General features: G+C 40.5%; 1 protein-coding gene across 3 annotated transcripts in view; it reads right to left on the reverse strand.

Moving 5' to 3' along the window:
- MBOAT1 (membrane bound glycerophospholipid O-acyltransferase 1) overlaps positions 1 to 23,854 on the reverse strand; it is a 113,788-nt gene that overhangs the window by 84,131 nt on the left and 5,803 nt on the right. Inside the window, exon 1 of one of the 3 annotated variants that reach the window (XM_079935074.1) lies at positions 17,142 to 17,842. The exons of the other annotated variants lie outside the window; for them this stretch is intronic. The gene's annotated coding sequence lies outside the window, so the exon portion shown is untranslated. Of the gene's footprint in view, positions 1 to 17,141; positions 17,843 to 23,854 lie in introns of those variants that run through there. 3 annotated transcript variants of the gene reach the window in all.

Consider the following 23,854-nt stretch of genomic DNA (forward strand, 5'->3'; position numbering starts at 1 on the left):
AGAAGAACGGATAAGTGAGCTGGAAGATAAAGTAGTGGAAATAACTACTGCAGAGCAGAATAAAGAAAAAAGAATGAAAAGAATTGAGGACAGTCTCAGAGACCTCTGGGACAACATTAAACGCACCAACATTCGAATTATAGGGGTCCCAGAAGAAGACAAGAAAACAAAAGGGACTGAGAAAATATTTGAAGAGATTATACTTGAAAACATCTCTAATATGGGAAAGGACGTAGTCAACCAAGTCCAGGAAGTGCAGAGAGTCCTATATACGATAAATCCAAGGAGAAACACGCCAAGACACATATTAATCAAACTATCAAAAATTAAATACGAAGAAAAAATATTAAAAGCAGCAAGGGAGAAACAACAGATAACATACAAGGGAATCCCCATTAGGTTAACAGCTGATCATTGAGCAGAAACTCTGCAAGCCAGAAGGGAGTGGCAAGATATATTTAAAGTGATGAAAGGGAAAAACGTACCACCAAGATTACTCTACCCAGCAAGGATCTCATTCAGATTCAATGGAGAAATTAAAACCTTTACAGACAAGCAAAAGCTAAGAGAATTCAGCACCACCAAACCAGCTTTACAGCAATTACTAAAGGAACTTCTCTAGGCAGGAAACACAAGAGAAGGAAAAGACCTACAATAACAAACCCAAAACAATTAAGAAAATGGGAATAGGAACATACATATCGATAACACCCTTAAATGTAAATGGATTAAATGCTACAACCAAAAGACATGGATTGGATGAATGGATACAAAAACAAGACCCGTATATATGCTGTCTACAAGAGACCCACTTCAGACCTAGAGACACATACAGACTGAAAGTGAGGGGCTGGAAAAAGATATTCCATGCAACTGGAAATCAAAAGAAAGCTGGAGTAGCAATTCTCATATCAGACAAAATAGACTTTAAAATAAAAACTATTACAAGAGAAAAAGAAGGACACTACATACTGATCACGGGATCAATCCATGAAAAGGATATAACAATTGTAAATATTTATGCACCCAACATAGGAGCACCTCAATAGATAAGGCAAATGCTAACAGCCAAAAAGGGGAAATCGACAGTTAACACACTCATAGAAGGGGACTTTAACACCTCACTTTCACCAATGGACAGATTATCCAAAATGAAAATAAATAAGGAAACACAAGCTTTAAATGATATATTAAACAAGATGGACTTTATTGATATTTATAGGACATTCCATCCAAAAACAGCAGAACACACTTTCTTCTCAAGTGCTCATGGAACATTTTCCAGGATAGATCATATCTTGGGTCACAAATCAAGCCTTGGTAAATTTAACAAAGTTGAAATCGTTATCAAGTATCTTTTCTGACCACAACACTATGAGACTAGATATCAATTACAGGAAAAAATCTGTAAAACATACAAACACATGGAGGCTAAACAATACACTACTTAATAACCAAGATGTCACTGAATAAATCAAAGAGGAAATCAAAAAATACCTAGAAACAAATGACAATGAAAACACGACGACCCAAAACCTATGGGATGCAGCAAAAGCAGTTCTAAGAAGGAAGTTTATAGCAATACAATTCTACCTCAAGAAGCAAGAAACACCTCAAATAAACAACCTAACCTTACACCTAAAGCAATTAGTGAAAGAAGAACAAAAAACCCCAAAGTTAGCAAAAGGAAAGAAATCATAAAGATCAGATCAGAAATAAATGAAAAAGAAATGAAGGAAACGATAGCAAAGATCAATAAAACTAAAAGCTGGTTCTTTGAGAAGATAAACAAAATTGATAAACCATTAGCCAGCCTCATTAAGAAAAAAAGGGATGACTCATATCAATAGAATTAGAAATGAAAAAGGAGAAGTAACAACTGACACTGCAGAAATACAAAGGATCATGAGAGATTACTACGAGCAGCTCTATGCCAATAAAATGGACAACCTGGAAGAAATGGACAAATTCTGAGAAAAGCACAACCTTCCAAGACTAAACCAGGAAGAAGTAGAAAATATAAACAGACCAATCACAAGCACTGAAATTGAAACTGTGATTAAAAATCTTCCAACAAACAAAAGCCCAGGACCACATGGCTTCACAGGCCAAGTCTATCAAACATTTAGAGAAGAGCTAACAGCTATCCTTCTCAAACTCTTCCAAAATATAGCAGAAGGAGGAACACTCCCAAACTCATTCTACGAGGCCACCATCACTCTGATACCAAAAACAGACAAAGAGGTCACAAAAACGAAAACTAGAGGCCAATATCACTGATGAACATAGATGGAAAAATCCTCAACAAAATACTAGCAAACAGAATCCAACAGCACATTAAAGGATATCACCATGATCAAGTGGGGTTTATCCCAGGAATGCAAGGATTCTTCAGTATACAGAATCAATCAACGTAATAAACCAAATTAACAAACTGAAGAAAAAAACATATGACCACCTCAATAGATGCGGAAAAAGTTTTCGACAAAATTCAACAGCCATTTATGATAAAAACCCTCCAGAAAGTAGGCATAGAGGGAACTTACCTCAACATAATAAAGGCCATATATGAGAAACCCACAGCCAACATCGTTCTCAGTGGTGAAAAACTGAAAACATTTCCTCTAAGATCAGGAACAAGACAACATTGTCCACTCTCACCACTACTATTCAACATAATTTTGCAAGTTTTAGCCACAGCAATCAGAGAAGAAAAAGAAATAAAAGGAATCCAAATCGGAAAAGAAGAAGTAAAGCTGTCACTTTTTGCAGATGACATGATACTATACACAGAGAATCCTAAAGATGCTACCAGAAAACTACTAGAGCTAATCAATGAATCTGGTAAAGTAGCATGATACAAAATTGATGCACAGAAATCTCTTGCATTCCTATACACTAATGATGAAAAATCTGAAAGAGAAATTAAGGAAATACTCCCATTTACCACTGCAACAAAAAGAATAAAATACCTAGGAATAAACCTATCTACGGAGACAATTATAAGAAAATTATAAGACACTGATGAAAGAAATTAAAGATGATACAAACAGATGGCGAGATATACCATGTTCTTGGATTGGAAGAATCAACATTGTGAAAATGACTATACTATCCAAAGCAATCTACAGATTCAATGCAATCCCTATCAAAGTACAAATGGCATTTTTCACAGAACTAGAACAAAAAATTTCACAATTTGTATGGAAACACAAAAGACCCCGAATAGCCAAAGCAACCTTGAGAAAGAAACACGGAGCTGGAGGAATTAGGCTCTCAGACTTCAGACTATACTACAAAGCTTCAGTAATCAAGACAGTATGGTTCTGGCACAAAAACAGAAATACAGGTCAATGGAACAGGATAGAAAACCCAGAGATAAACCCACGCACATATAGTCACTTTATTTTGGATAAAGGAGGCAAGAATATACAGTGGAGAAAAGACAGCCTCTTCAATAAGTGATGCTGGGAAAACTAGACAGCTACATGTAAAAGAATGAAATTAGAACACTCCCTAACACCATACACAAAAATAAACTCAAAATGGGTTAAAAACCTAAATGTAAGGCCAGACACTATAAAATTCTTAGAGGAAAACATAGGCAGAACACTCTATGACATACATCACAGCAAGATCCTTTTTGACCCACCTCCTAGAGAAATGAAAATAAAAACAGAAATAAACAAATGGGAACTAATGAAACTTAAAAGCTTTTGCATAGCAAAGGAAACCATAAACAAGATGAAAAGCAATCCTCAGAATGGGAGAAAATATTTGCAAATGAAGCAACTGACAAAGGATTAATCTCCAAAATTTACAAGCAGCTCATGCAGCTCAATATCAAAAAACACAAACAACCCAATCCAAAAATGGGCAGAAAACCTAAACAGACATTTCTCCAAAGAAGATATACAGATTGCCAACAAACACACGAAAGGATGCTCAACATCATTAATCATTAGAGAAACGCAAATCAAAACTATAATGAGCTATCACCTCACACCGGTCAGAATGGCCATCATCAAAAAATCTACAAACAGTAAATGCTGGAGAGGGTGTGGAGAAACGGGAACCCTCTTGCACTGTTGGTGGGAATGTAAATTGATACCGCCCCTATGGAGAACTGTATGGAGGTTCCTTAAAAAACTAAAAAGAGAACTACCATATGACCCAGCAATCCCACTACTGGGCATATACCCTGAGAAAAACAGAATTCAAAGAGTCACGTACCACAATGTTCACTGCAGCTCTATTTATAATACCCAGGACATGGAAGCAACCTAAGTGTCCATCGACAGATGAATGGATAAAGAAGATGTGGCACATATATACAATGGAATATTACTCAGCCATAAAAAGAAATGAAATTGAGTTATTTGTAGGGAGGTGGATGGACCTAGAGACTGTCATACAGAGTGAAGTAAGTCAGAAAGAGAAAAATAAATACCATATGCTAACACATATATATGGAATCTACAAAAAAAAAAAAGGTTCTGAAGAACCTAGGGGCAGGACAGGAATAAAGACGCAGAAGTAGAGAATGGACTTGAGGACACGGGGAGGTGGAAGGGTAAGGTGGGACGAAGTGAGAGAGTGGCATGGATATATACACACTACTAAAGGTAAAACAGGTAGCTAGTGGGAAGCAGCCGCATAGCACAGGGAGATCAGCTCAGTGCTTTGCCACCACCTAGAGGGATGGGATAGGGAGTGTGGGAGGGAGACGCAAGAGCGAGGAGTATGGGGATATATGTATATGTATAGCTGATTCACTTTGTTATAAAGCAGAAACTAACACACCATTGTAAAGCAATTATACTCTAATAAAGGTGTTAAAAAAAAAAGACGTGGCACATGTATACAATGGAATATTACTTAGCCATTAAAAAGAATGAAATAATGCCATTTGTAGCAATATGGATGGACCTGGAGATTATTATACTAAGTGAAGTAAGTCAGACAGAGAAAGACAAACATCATATCACTTATATGCATTATCTAAAAAAATGATACAAATGAATTTAGTTATAAAACAGAAACAGACTTAGAGAAGGAACTTATGGTTACTGGGGGGAAGGGGGGATAGACTGGGAGTTTGGGATTGACATGTATACAGTGCTATATTTAAAACAGATAACCAACAAGGACCTACTATGTAACACTGAGAACTCTGCACAATATTCTGTAATAACCTAAATGGGAAAAGAATTTGAAAAAGAATAGATACATGTATAACTGAATCACTTTGCTGTACACCTGAAACTAACACAACATTGTTAATCAACTATACTCCAACATAAAATAAAACGTTTTTTTTAAAATGCAGGGAGGGTTAGCCAATTGCCCTCACAGGGAGTTAATACCAGCTCTGACTCCCTGCCTTTAACTACTATTGTACATCAATAAATGATTGGGAGGAAGGAAATGTGGGTAAGAGGGCTGGAGTTTGCCGGAAGCTTCCATACAGTGCTTATCTGTATCTGACTCATCTCACTTAGCATAATGCCCTCAAGGTTCATCGAGGTTGTCACAAATGGTAAGACTTCCTTTTTTGGTTGGGGGGGGGGGGCGGGGAGGGCTGGATAATATTCTATAGTACATATACAAACCACACTTTCTTTATCCATTCATCTGTCATTGGACACAGGTTGTTTCCATGTCTTGGCTATTGTGAATAATGCTGCAGTGAAAATGGGGATGCAGATATCTCTTCGAGATAGTGATTTCGTTTCCTCTGTAAATATACCCAGAAGTGGGATTGCTCAATCATACAGTGATTCTATTTTTAGTTTTGTGAGGAACCTCCACATTGTTTTTCATAGTGGCTGTACCAACAAGTGTTCCATCTTCAGTGACGCTTCTAGCATACCTATTCCTACTGTCCTCATTCTCCAGGTCCAACCACTTACAAATCCACGTGTCCTGAGTTTCACCATCCTTTCTACAGCCTAGGGTAAGGGAATGAGAAACAGAAAGAGAGGCAATAGTGTGACCCTGTGTAGAACAGATAAGCACTTGCTCTTTGAAGCAAGTTTGCCGGGCAAGTTCTTCCCTGGCTGGCTGCCGGGCCTGAATCTGGAGGGTCAATGAGGCCAGACTGAAATGCCATCACTTTGAACCAGAGCCCTGGCGGAACCTTTGAAGAAGTAGCACAGATCAGAATATTCCATCAAAGGTACACCTTGGACAATGTAAAGGCTTTTTAACTCTATCTGAGTCTGGGACTTAAGAAAACCACATGAGAAAGAGAACATCTACTTCTGAAAGTAAATAAACTAACCAGAAATTCAGAAGAAAAAACATAGAACCTTGAGTTATTCCCGATGACTAATTTCTAGTTAATTAAACAAGTTCTACACTCTGACATGTGGAAAGCAAAGCATAAGCCACTCCGTTTTAAGCAAAACCTGCAGCCTGTAAATATGGTTAGAAAACTATTTACCAAGTTGGTTGGAAACATTTATTTCAAACCTAAACATCTTTGGGATAAAAATACCTTCCTATGTTTTTCCGCTAAAACATCTTGGACCGTCACAACTTGTTCATTCAGATACGAATATAACGTCCTTCTGAGACATAAGAGAGGATTCCCAAGCTTCCTGGAATGTTTAAACACCGACCAACAGCAACTCTGTGTGCAATGACCATGTAATACAGAGGTCTAGCCTTCTCACCATGGCCACCTTTTATTAATTCTGAAGATATGAACAAAATAGTAAGCATGCCATATAGGAAAGAGCATCAACTTTGGTGTCAGACAACCAGTTCTGCCACCAGCTAGCTCGGGTGTCCTTGGACAAGTGATCTAATCTTAATGAGCCTAGATCTGCTCGCCTTTAAAATGAGGAAGGGAAAAAAATAATTGTCAGGATAATTCTGAAAATTCCATAACAAAATATAGGGATCACATCTCGTACAAGCACCTAAACGGCTCTTCCACAGTTTATGGGGAGTGTTCTCCGGGGCAAATGTCTACTATGGTTCCATAGAGCTCACTTTCTTCTTCCCACTTCCCCTACAAAAATAGTTCCAAATTCTTATTTTACAAATTTAAAACAATTTACAACACCAGAAGAGGTTCAGCAATCTCTACCTTCGGCAAGAAGGAAGAAAAGAGAGTCTCGGCACTAAGAGTTAGACTCCTGGATTAATTAATGTGAAAGAATAAGCAGAAAAAGAAGAATTTCCATAAGTCAGGTCAAGAAAGGAAGAAACTTAACAGCGCACTGGTTTTCTACCTAAGTTTAAAAGTGAAATGGGAACACTATACAGGCATACCTCGTCTGATTGCACTTCACTTTTCTGTGCTTTGCAGATAATGTTTTTTACGAATTGAAGGTCTGTGGCAACCTTGTGTAGTCAGATGATGGTTAGCATTTTTTAGCAATAAGGTATTCTTTAATTAAGGTGGGCACATTTGTTTTTTTAGACATAATGCTATTGCACATTTAACAGACTATAGCATAGTGTAAATATAACTTTTACATGCACCGGGAAACCAGAAAAAATTGCTATATTGAGATACTCGCTTTATTGCAGTGGTCTGGAACTGAACCCCCAAGATATCTGAGGTCTGCCTGTGTGAGGCGTAAGAGGCAACCCTGTGAACCTGGAAGAGCACCTAGAGAAAAGGACTCCACGGTGCTCAGAAATGCCTTGGAATCTTTGTGGGAACAAGACACGGCAGGCTAAGAACAGTAAACAACCAAACACATATCCACACCTACAAACGCCAGCTCAGCCTTAGAAATAGCAAGGTGCCTGATCACCATGGAAGACTTGACTTCCCTAAGGGAGCAAAAATTCAGAACAAGCCCCCAGAGAAGTAAAGGCTCAGACAAACCTTCAGACAATATGCAAAGTATTTATGCTCCAGAAAGGCATGCTTCCTCTTAAATGACTCCTAGCATCCCAGGCAGATCCTGAAGTGTAGACTGAGTCTGGTTTTTTTCCTTCCAGTTTTATTGAGATATTATTGACATACAGCACCGAAGAAGTTTCAGGTGTACCACGTAATGATATGACTTACATACATCACGAACAACTATCACAATAAGTTTAGTGAATGGCCATCATCTCTTATAGATACAAAATGAAAGAAACAAAGATTTTCCTTGTGATGCGCAATCTTAGGATTTACTCACTTAACAGCTTTCATATATAACGTACAGCAGTGTTCATTCTATTTATCATGTGGTACATTGCATCCCTAGTACTTATTTGTCTTACAGCTGGAAGTTTGTACCCTTTGACCACCTTCATCCAGTTCCGCCTCTTTCCACCCCCTGCTTCTGGTAACAACAAATCTGATCTCTTTCTCTATGAGATCGTTTGTTTGCTTTTGAAGTGTAATTGACCTATCACACTACGCTAGCTCCATTTACACATAATAATTCGATGTTTCTATACATTTCAAAATGATCACCACAAAGAGTCTAGTTACATCACCATACAATGATATTACATAGCTATTGACTATATTCCCCATTCTGTAAATTTTATACCTGTAACTCATTTTTGGTTACTGTAACTTTTTTTTTTAAACATCTTTATTGGAGTATAATTGCTTTACAATGGTGTGTTAGTTTCTGCTGTATAACAAAGTGAATCAGCTATACGTACACATATATTCCCATATCCCCTCCCTCTTCCATCTCCCTCCCACCCTCCCTATCCCACCCCTCCAGGTGGTCACAAAGCACCGAGCTGATCTCCCTGTGCTATGTGGCTGCTTCCCACTAGCTATCTGTTTTACATTTGGTAGTGTATATATGTCCATGCTACTCTCTCACTTCGTCCCAGCTTACCCTTCCCACTCCCCATGTCTTCAAGTCCATTCTCTACGTCTGCGTCTTTATTCCTGTCCTGCCCCTAGGTTCTTCAGAACCTTTTTTTTTTTTTTTAGATTCCATACATGTGTTAGAACTGGAAGTTTGTATTTCTTAATCTCCCTCACCTATTTCTTTTCTCCTTCCACTACCCTCCCCTCCGGCAACCACTTGTTTGTTCTCTGTATCTATAACTCTGTTCTGTTTTGCTATGTTTGGTCATTTGTTTTGTTTTTTAGATTCCACATATAAGTGAAATCACACAGTATTTATCTTTCTCTGTCTGACTTATTTCACTTAGCATAATACCCTCTAGGTATACCCATGTTGTCACAAATGGCAAGATTACATTATTTTCATGGCTGAGTAATATTCCATTGTGTATATATACCATATCTTCTTTATCCATTCATCTATTGATAGGCACTTAGGTCACTTCCATATCTTGGCTATTGTAAATAATATTGCAGTGAACGTAAGGGTGCATATATCTTTTCTAATTAGTGTTTTTGTTTTCTCTGAGTAAATAGCCAGGAGAGGAATTGCTGGATTATATAATTCTATTTTTACTTTTTTGAGGAATCTCCATACTGTTTTCCATGATGACTGCACCAGTTTATATTCCCACCAACAGTGCAGAAGGGCTCTCTTTTCTCTACATCCTTGTCAATACTTGTTAATTGTTGTCTTTCTGAAATAGCCATTCTGACAGGGGTGAGGTTGTATCTCACTGTGGTTTTGATTTGCATTTCCCTGGTGATTAGTGATGTTGAACATCCTTTCATGTACCTGTTGGCCAGCTGTATGTCTTCTTTGGGAAAATGTCTATGCAGATTGTCTGCCCCCCCCATTTTGGGGACCCAAACAGGGATGTGAACATCTGCTTATTTTTAAATCAGGTTGTTTGGTTTTTTGACATTGAGTTTTCTGAGTTCTTTGTATATTTTGGTTACTAACCCCTTATCAGATATACTGCTTGTAAATGTCATCCCCAATTCATTAGGTGACCTTTTTGTGTGGTTGATAGTTTTCTTCAATGTGAAAAAGCTTTTTTTTTTTTTTTTTTTTTTTGCGGTACACGGGCCTCTCACTGTTGTGGCCTCTCCCATTGCGGAGCACAGGCTCCAGACGCGCAGGCTCAGCAGCCATGGCTCACGGGCCCAGCCGCTCCACGGCATGTGGGATCTTCCCAGACCGGGGCACGAACCCGTGTCCCCTGCATCGGCAGGCGGACTCTCAACCACTGCGCCACCAGGGAAGCCCTAAAAAGCTTTTTAGTTTGATGTAGTCCCATATGTTCATTTTCATTTTTGCTTCCCTTGCCTGAGGAGACATACCCAAAAAAATATTGCCTAAGACCGATGTCAAAGAGCTCACTGCTTATGTTTTCTTTTAGAAGTTTTATGGTTTCAGATCTTACATTTAAGTCTTTGATCCATTTTCAATTTTTTTGTGTGCACGGTGAGAGAGAGTAGTCTAGTTTGATTCTTGTGCATGAAGCTGTCCAAAATTCCCAACACCATTTATTGAAGAGGCTGTCTTTTCCCCATTGTAAATTCTTGCCTCCTTTGTCATAATTTCCCATTTAAGTGTGGGCTCATTTCTGGGCTCTCTATTCTGTTCCATTAATCTGTGTGTCTGGTTTTGTGCCAATATCATACTATTTTAATTACTGTAGCTTTGTAGTATAGTTTGAAATCAGGGAACATGACCTTCAGCTTTGTTCTTCTTTCTCAAGATTGTTTTGGCTATTCAGGACCTTTTGTTTTTCCATACAAATTTTAGAATTATTTGTTCTAGTTCTATGAAAAATGTCATTGGTTTTTTGACAGAGATGACATTAAATCTGTAGACTGCATTGGGGAGTATGGTCATTTTAACAATATTAATTCTTCCAATCCATGAGCACAGTATATCTTTCCATCTGCTTGTGTCATATTCAATTTCTTTCAGCAGTGTATTACAGTTTTTCAAGTACAGGTCTTTTTCCTCCTTAGTTAGATTTATTTCTAGGTATTTTATTCTTTTTGATGCAATTATAAATGGGATTAATTTTTCTTTCTGATAGTTCATTGTTAGTATGTAGAAATGCAACAGATTTCTGTACATTAATGGTATCCTGCAATTTTACTAGATTCATTAATGAGCTCTAGTAGTTTTTGGTGGTGTCTTTAGGATTTTCTATGTAGAGTATCATGTCATCTGTAGTGTCAGTTTTACTTCTTCCTTTTCAATTTGGATTCCTTTTATTTCTTTTTCTTATCTAATTGCTGTGGCTAAGACTTCTAATAGTAGTTGAATAAAAGTGGCAAGCATGGGCAGCCTTGTCTTGATCTTAGAGGAAATGCTTTCAGCTTTTCACCATTGAGTATGATGTTAGCTGTGGGCTTGTCATATATGGCCTTTATTATTTTGAGGTATGTTCCCTCTATACCCACTGTGTTGAGAGTTTTTATCATAAATGAATGTTGACTTTGTCAAAAGCTTTCTCTGCATCTATTAGGATGATCATATGATTTTTTTTTTTTTTTGGCAGCACCACATGGCATGCAGGGTCCCAGTTCCCCAACCAGGGATCAAACCATTGCCCACTGTAGTGGAAGCACGGAGTCCCAACCACTGGACCACCAACGAGTACCAATCATATGATTTTTATTCTTCAGTTAATGTGGTGTATCATACTGATTGATTTGTGAATATTGAACCATATTGTACCCCTTGGATAAATCCGATTTGATCATGCCACTCCCTTCTTGCCTGTAACTTGTGTTTCCCTTGATGCTTTTAAGATTCTCTCTTTATCTTTAATTTTTGCCATTTTTAATTACAGTGTCTCTTGATGTAGTCCTCTTTGGGTTGATCCTATCTGGGACTCTGTGTGCTTCCTGGATCTGAATATATGTTTCCTTTCTCAGGTTAGGGAAGTTTTCAGTTATTATGTCTTCAAATATGTTCTCTGCCCCTTTCTCTTTCTGGGACCAGTAAAATGTGAATGTTAGTATGCTTGATGCTGTCCTGGAAGTCTCTTAAACTGTCCTCATTTCTTTTTATTCTTTTTTTCTGTTCTCCTTCACTGATTTCCACTACTCTGTCTCCCTGCTCGCTGATGTAGGTCGATTCTTTAGACTCCCTCAGTCTTAGACTGGGACTTCTTAGGAAATTCTGACTCAGAAAGATCAGGGGTGGGGCCTAGGAATCCCTGTGTTTAAAGTGTTGCCCAGGTGATTCTGATGGTGACCACTGTAAACAAGGACAACTTGAGCCACCTCATGACACCTTATGTCCTTAGGATGCCTTAAGTCCTTATGATACTTTGAGCCCCGTCCCACCCTTCTGATGGTTCCCATCTACTCGGCTCTTTCTGAAGAACAAATGCTGATAAATCTGTTTTCACACGTTCATCCAGGTATTCTTCAGTCAAATGAAGAACCAAAGCCAAGGCTATTCAGGAGGAGCACCCCATGCTTCTTCCTGTCTCCATCTTGAAGTGATTCAGGCCCACACCCACCCTTCCAGGTGCAGAGGGGACCTTGTCTCCGTGTCCTCAGCTGACCATGTGCTGGATCCTGTCCCCTCTCACACTTAACCCACTCTGCATCAAGTCTCTGTCAACTTCTTCTCCACAGGTTTTGTGATTTCTTCACTTCTGTCTTCAGATATGGATAACTCCCCTCTTTTTTTTTTTTTTTTTTTTTGTGGTATGCGGGCCTCACACTGTGTGGCCTCTCCCTTTGCGGAGCACAGGCTCCGGACGCGCAGGCTCAGCGGCCATGGCTCACGGGTCCAGCCACTCCGCAGCATGTGGGATCTTCCCTGACCAGGGCACAAACCCGTGTCCCCTGCATCAGCAGGCGGACTCTCAACCACTGTGCCACCAGGGAAGCCCTCCCCTCTATCTTTAAAACTGAAAACAAACCTCCCCTTGGCCCTTCCTGCCATTGTCTCATCTCTCTTCTTCAAAGCCATCAGATGCCTCTTATGAATGGTCTACACATATGTCCATTTCTTCCCTAAACACTGTATCATTTTCCCTCTTCACCACTTCTCTAAAACTGCCTTCTCCACCATCCCAAACAATATTTTTCTCAAAAAATTCAACCCTCCTCCTCCCTTGAGGGCCCTGCAACACCCCTCCCACCCTCACCCATTTCTGTGCTACTAAATTACCTTCCTAATGCTGCGCTCTCTCTGGGCTCCTCCACAGGCGTTCAATGGGGAGTGTTCACCAGAACAAGTCTCTGCTGTGGTCTCATCTCATTTCCGCCCTCAGTGAGTTTGTTCCTTTTCCTGGTTTCATTCACCCCACCCCAACCCATGCCAATGACTTCCAAGTCTCCATCTCCCCAGCTCTGATCTCTCATGCCTCACACTGCCTTCAGGGCATTTCTTTTTTGAAATCCTGCTCTCATCTTAATATGGCTCAAGCAGAAGTCATTAGTTCACCTCTTAGTCAACCTCTGTTTCCAGTTTCTCCATTTCTGTCAGAAGAAGTTCCGTTCGCCAAGACACTCTTATACTCCCCTCTGCAACCCCATTGGCTTTATGACTGGGAGAGCCCCAAAATAACCACCAGACAACCTGATATTCTGCACAATTATTTCATTCCTTTGGGTCTTGAAGATCTTTCCTTTTAATGTTTTTAAATACCCAAATACTATGTTTGCTTAAGAAAACACAGATGTAAAAAATTTAAAGTTTCCTTTATCCTCTGCAGCAATCGGGGTGACTGTTAAGAGGGTCAAGGTCACTGTGACCACTAGCTACACGTTGGTGACTATCATTCCAAAACCAGACAGATAAATAGATGAAAGAGAGAGCATTTTTATTTTTTTAAATTTAAACAGGACATGGGATCATAATATACATACTGTTCTTCAACTTGCTCTTTTCACTCAATATGATGAATATCTTTCAATCTGACTTTATTTTCTCTAACACTTGTATATAATTCCACAGCTAGAGTATATACCATAATTCAATCTAACTATTCCTCTACTGCCTAACATTTAGGGATCTTTCTACCTTTAAATGCCCATTGAGAAAGGTCACTCTTTAAACCACTGACTTACTTGTCAATTAATACTGAAACTAGGATCACTGTGGACTGACAGCTAGATAAAGAAAGAACTCAGGGCAAGCAGGGAGGGACATCAGGAAGGAAGGGAGTAGACCCTGACAATAGGAGTCATCACCACACAGCCTCTGCTTGAATACTGCCTGGGATGGGGGACTCATGAACTCCAATGATGATCAATTCTTTTATCTACACAACTCTCATTAATAAGAAATTTCTGACAATTGAAACCTACCTTGCTAAAGTTTCCATCCTTTAATTCTGCAGAGGACACATCATAATTATATTCTTCAAATATCTGAAAACTACTATTATATCCTATCTAAGGCTTTTCTTCTTTAAGTTAAACACCTCTTCTTCCTTCTGTAATCCTCCTCATAGGAACTAGGTTCAAAATCTCTCACCTTCCCTCTCACGTTATCTGATTCCAACACTGGTAATGTTTACCTGATAAAAAGAGTCATTCCTATGCGAGATTCTTTCTCACTTCCTGGGTTCACTAAGTTTACTAATGTTTCAGCTTGGATCCTCACCTTCCCATTTCACTACAGTGAAAAAAAAAGTTTTCTTTCCAGCTGTCACCCCTTTCTTTACTCACTGCCTTCTTCTGCCCCATCTTTTCTGCCTTGAAGTATGAAATTCCTTCATCCCATAGAATCCCCAAAGTCGAGTCTTTTCTTACTCTTCACCAGATTCTAACTGAAAGCCCAACTTCCCTTCCAAATGCCACCTACACTCACCTCACTTAAGCTCAGTGCTATAACATAAGCATTTTTCCCTATGAGCTTCAAAAATGTGATGAAGGTGGTGATGGGGAAATGATAGCAAACAACATCCACATAATTACTGAGCAGTTTACTAAGATCTTCCCTATGGATCACCTGCCTCATTTGAAATACACAAACACCCCTCATGTATATATATTAGCTCATTTTACAAATACGGAATCAGGCTCTGAAAGGTTAAATAGCTTGTCCAAGGTCACACATCTACAAAAGACTGGCTCTAAGCCTAGAACCCGGCTCTTCAAAGTCTATTCCAGCATTGTTCCTACTATGTTAGAGCAAGGTAAGTTCACAGGACAGAACCCAGAAGGAAACACAAACATTCATTACACAGCCTGGGTCTAAAATTTAGTCACTTTTTACAGCTTGCACTCCATAATGCCTTGAGAAGATTTTCGCGTGAATTCTTGTGGCTTAAGCAATATACACTCAGAATGGTCCGGTTGAATGGACAACTGAGATGCAGAATAGCATTTCTGTGGTCAAAATAATGAGGAAATACCTCATTGAGCAATGGTAAATGCCTGGAGAGTTTTGTCCGGGGGTGGTTCTGCTGTTTGATGTTACAGGGAGAGAAATATTTATCTTACTAAACAACTATTCATTCATGAAGATTACCGGATGGATTCAGGATGAACCAAAAGTCCTTTATATCTTTACTGAAAGTGACTTAGATGCATGCAATGATTTTAATAAATCTGACTTTAAAGTAAAGCACAGACACATACCAGTGTAACTGTGTGCTTTCTTTCCATTCTTCTGACTCGAAAATTCTCTAAAAGCACGCTGGTCCCAATGTTCACAGACATAGCACAACTAACAATCCTTGATTTAAAATAAAAAGCATCATGTCTTAAATAAAATTTATTTTTCAGAACAGTTTTAGATTTACAGAAAAATTGCAAAGATAATACAGAGAGTTCTCATATATCCTACAACGTATTTCCTTTATTATTAGCATATAAAGGTTTCATCTGTCATAGTTAATGAACCAATATTGATACACTAGTATTAACTAAAGCCCATACTTTACTCAGATTTCCTTACTACCCAATGCCCTTCTTCTGCTCCAGGATCCCATCCAGGACACCACATTGCATTCACTTGTCATGTCTCCTGAGACTTCTCTTGGTTATGCCAATGGTTACACAACCTGGTGAATATACTAAAAAAAACACTGACTGGTACACTTGAAATGGGTGAATTGTAAGGTACAGAATCCTAGACTAGAAAGAGGACATTAGTGGAAAAATGGGTGAAATTCAAAAAGTCTGGAATTTATTTAATGGTTTTCTATCAGTGTTGATGTTTGACTTTTGACAAGTGTACCTAACATTGAGGAAAACCTGGGGAGGCACATATAAAAACTGTCTGTACTATCAGTACAGTTTTTCTATGAATTTTAAATTATTCCAAAATAAGTTTGTTTTTCTTTAATTACCATAGAATGTGATCTATTATTATGAAGCAAAGGGCAAACCTTAGATGAGGTACAAGTCGCTTCTTGAAATATTGGTGAGACCCTTAGTATTTTCCCTCGAGCTAAAGAGGGATAATTACAAAATGACACAACAAAGGACTTCTCTGAGGCCATCAAGTTCAAGGCCTTCTTCAGGAAATGAGGCGCATCAGTGGCACACCCCATCCATGGTTACCTAACCGGCATTTTATGGTCCTCACTGATGGCTATCCACAGTCTGTGGCTCTTGCCATCTTTTGTCAACTCCTTTACTCAAGTTCATTTCCTTTTTTGTTTAGGAACCTTCAGTTCAGTTGTTCTTAGAACCATTTTTCCTGCTCGTTTCTAACTTCTCCATATCATCTAGAAACTCTGCAACAGAGAACCAAATCTCGACACATATAACTCTAATAAATGTTTGAGGGTTGCCAACCACACAAGAGCTGGTTTTCCAGCTCTCCTAAAAACTTGTAAGTGGTCAATTTCTAAATCATTTTACAGCCCACTACTGTCTTTCTAATTCTCTCTGCAGTTTCCACTAGCTAAGATGCACAGGCATAATTCATTATTGGTTATGACAGTGAAATTGGGTCCCACCTGGTATCTTGATGAAATGATTACTTTTAGTTTATAGCCTCCTTTCGCCCTTCTTTCAAACTAAGATAACAAAACTGGCCGTCGGATAAAGATATCTATGAAGGCTCTCAATACCTCAGTAGAAAGATAAACACATAAGTCAACTTAAGCTTTGCAACGTAGGCTCACTATAAAACTGAGGTAAATGTTAACTCGATAAGGCTGAGGTTACAAAATAGTCCTTTATTATACTCTTTTTGTAAACTCCGCCCCCAGACCCTACACATTAAGAAAATGAAAAATCTTCTTGTTCTTCCCTCCACAATGTGTAGAAAACAGCTCTCTGAGTAGAATTTCATATACAAATTGAGTTGCTTCCCTTTTGTTCAGTAACCTGCAGGCAGGTTAACACTTACTGTTTGGAGATGAATGGCGATTCTCTTTTGGAATTGAGAAGGGAGGAAAACCAGCTCAACATCTCTAGTAAACAAGAAACAGAAGCTCTTTTTCACACGGTCTTATTTCCATTGTAAAGCACACAAATTCCTAAGGCGTTCTGACCTTGCTCTAAGGAGGAGGTGGAAGAAGAGAGATTCCAGAGCCCTGAAGGTCAATTCGCTTCAGCCAACATGCATGGAAATGCACTCATTTCACTGGGAGAAACAAGAAAGGAAAATATACAGATACAATCCTTTTAGCTACATCCACTGAAAAGTAAAAAGAGAAAGAAAAGGCCTTGGAGGGGGGCCTTTACCCTCAAGAAGTGTTTCTTTACAATCTAAAACCAAGCCTTCCTTGCTATTGTTGAAGATCTTGGAATCACAGAATTTTAGAGCTGCATTGGGCTTAAAGAGCATCATTTCCAGCAGACGGAGAGACCAAAACTTCCGCTGACACCGGGTCAGTGGGAGGCAGAACCATTTTCATCCCTGGGGCACAAGGGAAAGGGAATCTTTAATGTCCTCATGCCTAAGTCCAGAGTGTACGCTCTCCCTCCCAGGGAAATTGGAGGCAAAGCCCATCTTCTGCTCGCCCTGAACTCAGTGCTCATCCCGTCGCCCCACCTGCCCCACTGAACGTGGTCCCCATGTTCTCCATGTTCCTGGGGACCATGCCAATGTGGGAGACCCCTCTCCAAACTCATCACCCACCCCCACCAGCGTCTTTCAGCGTCTGCTAAAGGACAAGGCCGTTCCTGGAAGCAGAGAAGCAGAACTCTCAGAAAAGGCAGAAAGGAAGTCAACGTCACAAGAACTCTGTAGATGCAGATATGAATCAATCCCTAAGAGACACTGTTAAGTTTTTTTAAAAAGGCGAAGAGTGGAAGAACCGTACACTCTCGTTTGTGTCAGAAAAGACAAAAAGATTCTGTGTACATGGAAGCCTCGCCTACCTCTGGCCACCAGCGGGGAGCGGATCTGAGCAGCTGCAAACTGGGGGCGGGGCGTGAGGGGGGTGTACACCACAGGGACTGACCTTTCATTATACCCCCTTTTCTGCCTTGTGGTTTGATACTAAGTCCATAAGCTACCTAGTCAGAAAACTCATTTTTTTAAACTGTATTTATACAAAATAAAAACCAAAAAAATTAATCAAACACAAAACATTACAGATAAATAAATATTTAAAATAAATGAAATTAAATTTTAAAAAAGAGCAAAAAATGATGCCAGGGATAAAAAAAAAAGCCGTTGGAGGAAAGAAGTCTCAACCCAGGGACACTCACAGTTAAACCACTTCATAAAATTTCACAAAATGACTTTTGAATTTAGCAACTTCCTCTAGGCCTTAGCAACCTTGTGTTGTATACCTCTGCTGACTGTTTCAAATGAGAAGTACAGAATGATGAATGAGACAAAAATAGGGGTGGGGGGGAGACAACCACTCATTTTTTAATTACTTGTTTGAAATAAGAAGTTAGAACTCTCTGAACAAAACTTTTCCAATGTACCCCTGCTCCTTTTTCAAATGAAGCTTTCAAACCCGAGCTTTGTGTTGTTGTTTTGGTAAATAGGCTGGAGAATGGAGTATCTGTAATAATATGATGGTTGCAAAATCCCCAGCACCATCCCCCAGCCAGAAATCCTAACGCAACACTGAGAGCCCCTTTTATGCTGTGTGGACTTTCAAAACCATACTTCAAAAAATGATTAACCACTGATAACAAAGTTATAGGCAGAGCCCCACTATTACAAGGAAGACGGTAAATGATTAACCGAGTGCCTATTTTTTGGCTAACTAAAATGGGTTAATGAGTTCATCTTGTGGCAGATGATCACATTTCTAAGCCCTATGGGACAGTGGGCTTTTAAAAAAGCACACTTTTAACCCGAATAAACTACTTGAAGTTACTTTTCCCGCTGATTATTCTCTATCCTTCTGCTATCCTGGCAAAACTACTAGATATTGTCATTAACAAGACTGCAGCAAGTTCTCCCTTTGTCTTGTTTACTGAAAGGGTTGACTTACTTAAAATAGAAAGCTTCTGAAAAGCATACAACCAAATACTGTTATTAAATTACACAGGCTGAATTCTTTTTACAAGTTGCTGCTACAAAAAGATATTTCCAGATTGTATCTCCTTATAATCTTTCCATGAAATTTTTCTTTATAAATGTAATTCAGAGGCTGTGCTTCAAAAACACTTGGGAGTACTTGGGTATACAGCACTTTCTGTATGTAAGTGACTTGACTTCAAACTGCAAAAGGAAAACTGTACATGGTGTTCACACACACTTGAGACAACTGGTCCAAAAAAATGATATTAATATCTGCCTTTATAATGGTAGGTAATGCATCTATCAACTCCACATAATGAAAACGGGAATGGAGAATTTTATATTTAAACCACCCAAGATTCACATTTAACTATCAGTAATTGGGCCATTAATTAACTCTCAAATCAGAAATTAGGCCTATTCGATCTGAAGTGTAGGGTCCAAATAATAAACAGGTTTAACCAGTTGGTAAAAAGAACCGGCTCCTAATTTTATCATCACTTAGTCACCCATTCCAGTGCAAATTATGTAAATAAAATTCCACTTCAAGGGAACCAAGTTTATTTAGTTCTTACTTCGTACTAACAAGCATACCAAGATGACTAAGATGCAGCCTCACTCACTGCCCAAGAAGAAAGGTCATCTTTCCTCAGCCTCAGTACCTTTGCTCAAACAGCTTCCTCTTCCTGGCATATTCTGCCTGTCCCACCTGGCCTCACCGCTGCACTTTCCCCTTCTCCTTCTAAAGCAGCAGCTCCCAGGAAGCTCCCCTCACCTTCCCCAGGACAGGCCCAGGAGTGCTGAGGCCCACACGTACACATTTTCTGGAGCATTGAGCACACTGCTTTACAAGAGTTTACACGTAATAAAGTAATTTACCAAGTGCGTATTGGTTTGTCTCCTAAAAGGCAGAGATCCTAATTAATCTCTGTATCCCCTTCCAGCCCAATATTTGGCATCCGGTACTCCATAAGCAAGTACAGAGAGAAGCCTCTCAGAATCAGGCAGGGCAGCAAGACGATAAATATGTGAGACATAAAGTAAGAGGCACCATGTGGGAGAAAAGAATGAAATATTGCCATTTGCAGTGACATGGATGGACCTAGCGTATATCCTACTAAGTGAAGTAAGTCAAAGACAAATATTACATGATATCACTTATATATGGAACCTAAAAAATAATACCAATGCATTTATATACAAAACAGAAAGAGACTCACAGACATAGAAAACAAATTCATGGTTACCAATGGGGAAAGGGAGGGGGCAGGGATAAATTACAAGTATGGGATTAACAGATACAAACTACTGCGCATAAAATAGGTAAGCAACAAGGATGTACTGTATAGCACAGGGAATATATGTACTGTATATTCAATATATTGTAATAACCTACAATGGAATATACTCTGAAAAATATACATATAACTGAATCACTTTGCTGTACAGCTGAAACTAGCATTGTAAATCAACTATATATTTCAATTTTTTAAAAAAGACAGAAACACACACATAACCAATATGCAGACAAGTAGATATGCATATACAAAGTCAATAAACATAATCTCTCCCACCAAAAAGAGAAGCACATACAGTATGGAGAGAGTGCTATGGAGAAAAAAAGAAAATAAAATCGGATCCATTTGGCCCTGGGGGAGGCGGGGGGATGATCTATAAGGGGAGAGGAGAGAGCAAGGCCAGGGTTCCAGAGAGCAGACAGGAGGGGATGAAAAAGGAAATGAGGATGAGGATGAGGACTAATATCAGGCAGAGGGAAAAGTGTGAGCAGAAGCTGGAAGGTGTGAACGACGCAGTGGATCTGAGGCACAGGAAAGAACTCATCCGCTGCACTGATGGTACAGCGCCCAGGGAAGCAGCGGCTGGGATGCAGGGCAGTGACTACGAGCAAAGTCTGCAGAGGCAGTCCTGGGTTCGAGCCCTGCCCAGCTCCCAGGCTGCCCACCCTCTTTGTGTGCAGCTCCAGGAAAGACCACAAGGCCCAGGGTGAGTCGCTGGCCGCGGCCTTACCAGGACTCTGGGGCCCCCGGGGACCCCTCTACCTGCCAAGCACCCCGCCGCTCATCCCTGAGCCTCCTGTGCCCGGCATGCAGGCTTGCAGTCATGGGCTCCGAGGTCCTCCTCAAAGCCTTCAGTCTGCTCTGCTCCCGGAAGCCTCGGTGTCTTCCCAGCTCTCTCCCTCCCTCTTAGCCTTGAGGGAGAACTGTCCGCCCCCAGGTGTCTGCTTTCCCATTTTACCACCACAAACGGCAAGGAGAGAGAAGAAAGTCACTGCTTTTCCAGATTCCCCCATTGCTGCTTTGGACCATTTTTCTTCCACCATCCTTCTGTCATTTAAGAATATACTTGTGGACTAAAAGATATAAGTGCTGTATAGAATCAGCCAATTATGTGAAAGTAGCGTATCTGCCTTTACTGTGTTTGTCATTAACCTGAATGGAAAGACCTTTAAAATTGACTTCTTTAGAAAGCATTTGAATGCATTTTGTTTGGTATTGTATTTATTCAATAAAGTGTTTAAGTAGTGCCAAGTGTGAACTGGGCCCTAGGATGGCGGTTGGAGGGAACAGGGGGTGGTGGGACTGAAAGAACAGAGCAGGCTGACCCCCGCTCAACAGGCTCAGCTGCTGCCTCCTTTGATAAAGGGGCTAAGAGAGCTCTTCCAACGCCCTTTGAGAGGCACCGTCCTTGCAGCCAGGAAGTACCTCCCTCCAGACCCCACTCTGCGTCCTAACATTAAATGAGATGCGCCCTGGAGAGTGGCTGGCTGAGTGCCTGATAGCAGAGCCTGTCATACCCTCTCTGGTCCTTCTTCATTGTCAGGATCTACCAATCTACCTCCACATTCCTGGAGAGTTTAGGTAGCACAGAGTCTTTCTCTCCACTTCACATCCCCAGTCACCTAGGCAGCTTCAATGTTTAGGACGATCAACCAAATTCCCCAGTTCCTCAACTTGCTAAACTGAGTCGACTTTCACCCCTTCTCCCATGGCCACACCTTGACTTTCATCCTTGCCCAGGGAAGCTTCCCTAGGAATCTTCATCTTAAATACCCTGGCCCCCGGCTCTCTCACTTCCCCTGCACCCGCCCCTCAAAGTCCCTCCAATCTCCAAATGTTTCCCTTTTCACTGCCATCACCTCCAGCTACCTGTCAGCATCTTTCAACACCCTTACTTCTTAACGTTCCAACAACCTTCCCTGCAAACGTCCAGCGATTTATTTTACTTTTGCTCCTACAAGGAGCTGCTGAAAGACAAAAACCACATATTGGCACCAATCCTGAAATTTTTGATTTTCAGTGCGTCGATTATACTCAGCAACCCATTAAATTGACCCCAGGCCGCTCCTTCTCTGCTCCCCCATTAAGACTACTCCAAACATCCACTCATTGTCAAAAACCCCTGCTCCATCCCTGCCTCCTTCAGCCAGGACCTCCCGCCCCACTTCACAAAATGAAAATCCTTTCACATCTTAAACCCTTCAACGCCTTCCCTTGGACGGTAGTAATGCCTCTAAACTTCAGGTAGCACAAGGATCACCTGGGCAGCCCTGTCACTCGGAAATGTATTTGGATTCACTAGGTCTGAGTCAAATCCCAGAAGCATATTTGGCAATAGATACTGATGACGGTCCATCCGCCAAATGTGAGGAAAATTATCTATAACAGGGGTCTCAAACTCCAGTCCTCAGGCCAAATCCAGCCCTTGCCTGTTTTGTGTGGCCTGCATGTTAGCTACGTGTTTTTACATCTTTAAAGGGTTGGGAAAAAAATATCAAAAGAAGAAAATTTCACAACATGTGCAAATTACATAAAATTCAAATTTCAGTCCATAAATAAAGTTTCATGAGAACACAGCCAGGCCCGACGATTTACATACTGTCTATGGTTGCTCTCACCGCACAATGGCACAGTTGAGTCGTGCAACGAAGGCTGTACTGCCTGCAAAGCCGAAAATATTTACTGTCTGGCCCGTTACAGAAATAGTTTGCTTCCCCCTGGTCTCTGCAGGGTGAAGTACAAACACCTCACCAGAGCCTCCCAGCTTCCTCATGATGTGACCCCTGCCTCCCTCCCCAGCCTGGAGTCCCAAAATCTTCACAAGGGCAGCCTCACCAGCCACTTCAGTGGACTCAGTTCCTTGAACGAAGTGCACAGTTTCACACCTCCCCACCTCTGTATGTGCTGTTCTTTCTACCCACTTTGCCTGACAAATACCTCTTCGGCCTTCAAGACCCAGTTCGTGGTCCTCCCCGCCTGTGAGATGCTCTCTGACAACCACACCTCACCCGCCTCCACGGCGCTTAATTAATTTGTATCCCATTTATCTGCATACAGCAGTGGTTCTCAAATTTTGGGGCATCCCAGCACCACCGAGAGGGCTCATGAAATCCCCCGCTGGCTGGGTCTGTGCCCAGAGCAGCAGACAGGGTGCCAGGCAGAGAATAACTTTTCTAACAAGTTTCAAGGCTGATGCTGCAGGTCCAGGCACCACACAGGAGCAACATTGGTTGACTTCTGTGTCCCCACCCCACCCAACAATGAGTTTTTCGAGGATGGACCCTATTTTATTCATGTTTGAATGATAACAGCCTCACCCAGTCCCAGGAATTC

Source organism: Stenella coeruleoalba, assembly GCF_951394435.1.
Source record: "Stenella coeruleoalba genome assembly, chromosome: 10".
NCBI classification, from domain to species: domain Eukaryota; kingdom Metazoa; phylum Chordata; class Mammalia; order Artiodactyla; family Delphinidae; genus Stenella; species Stenella coeruleoalba.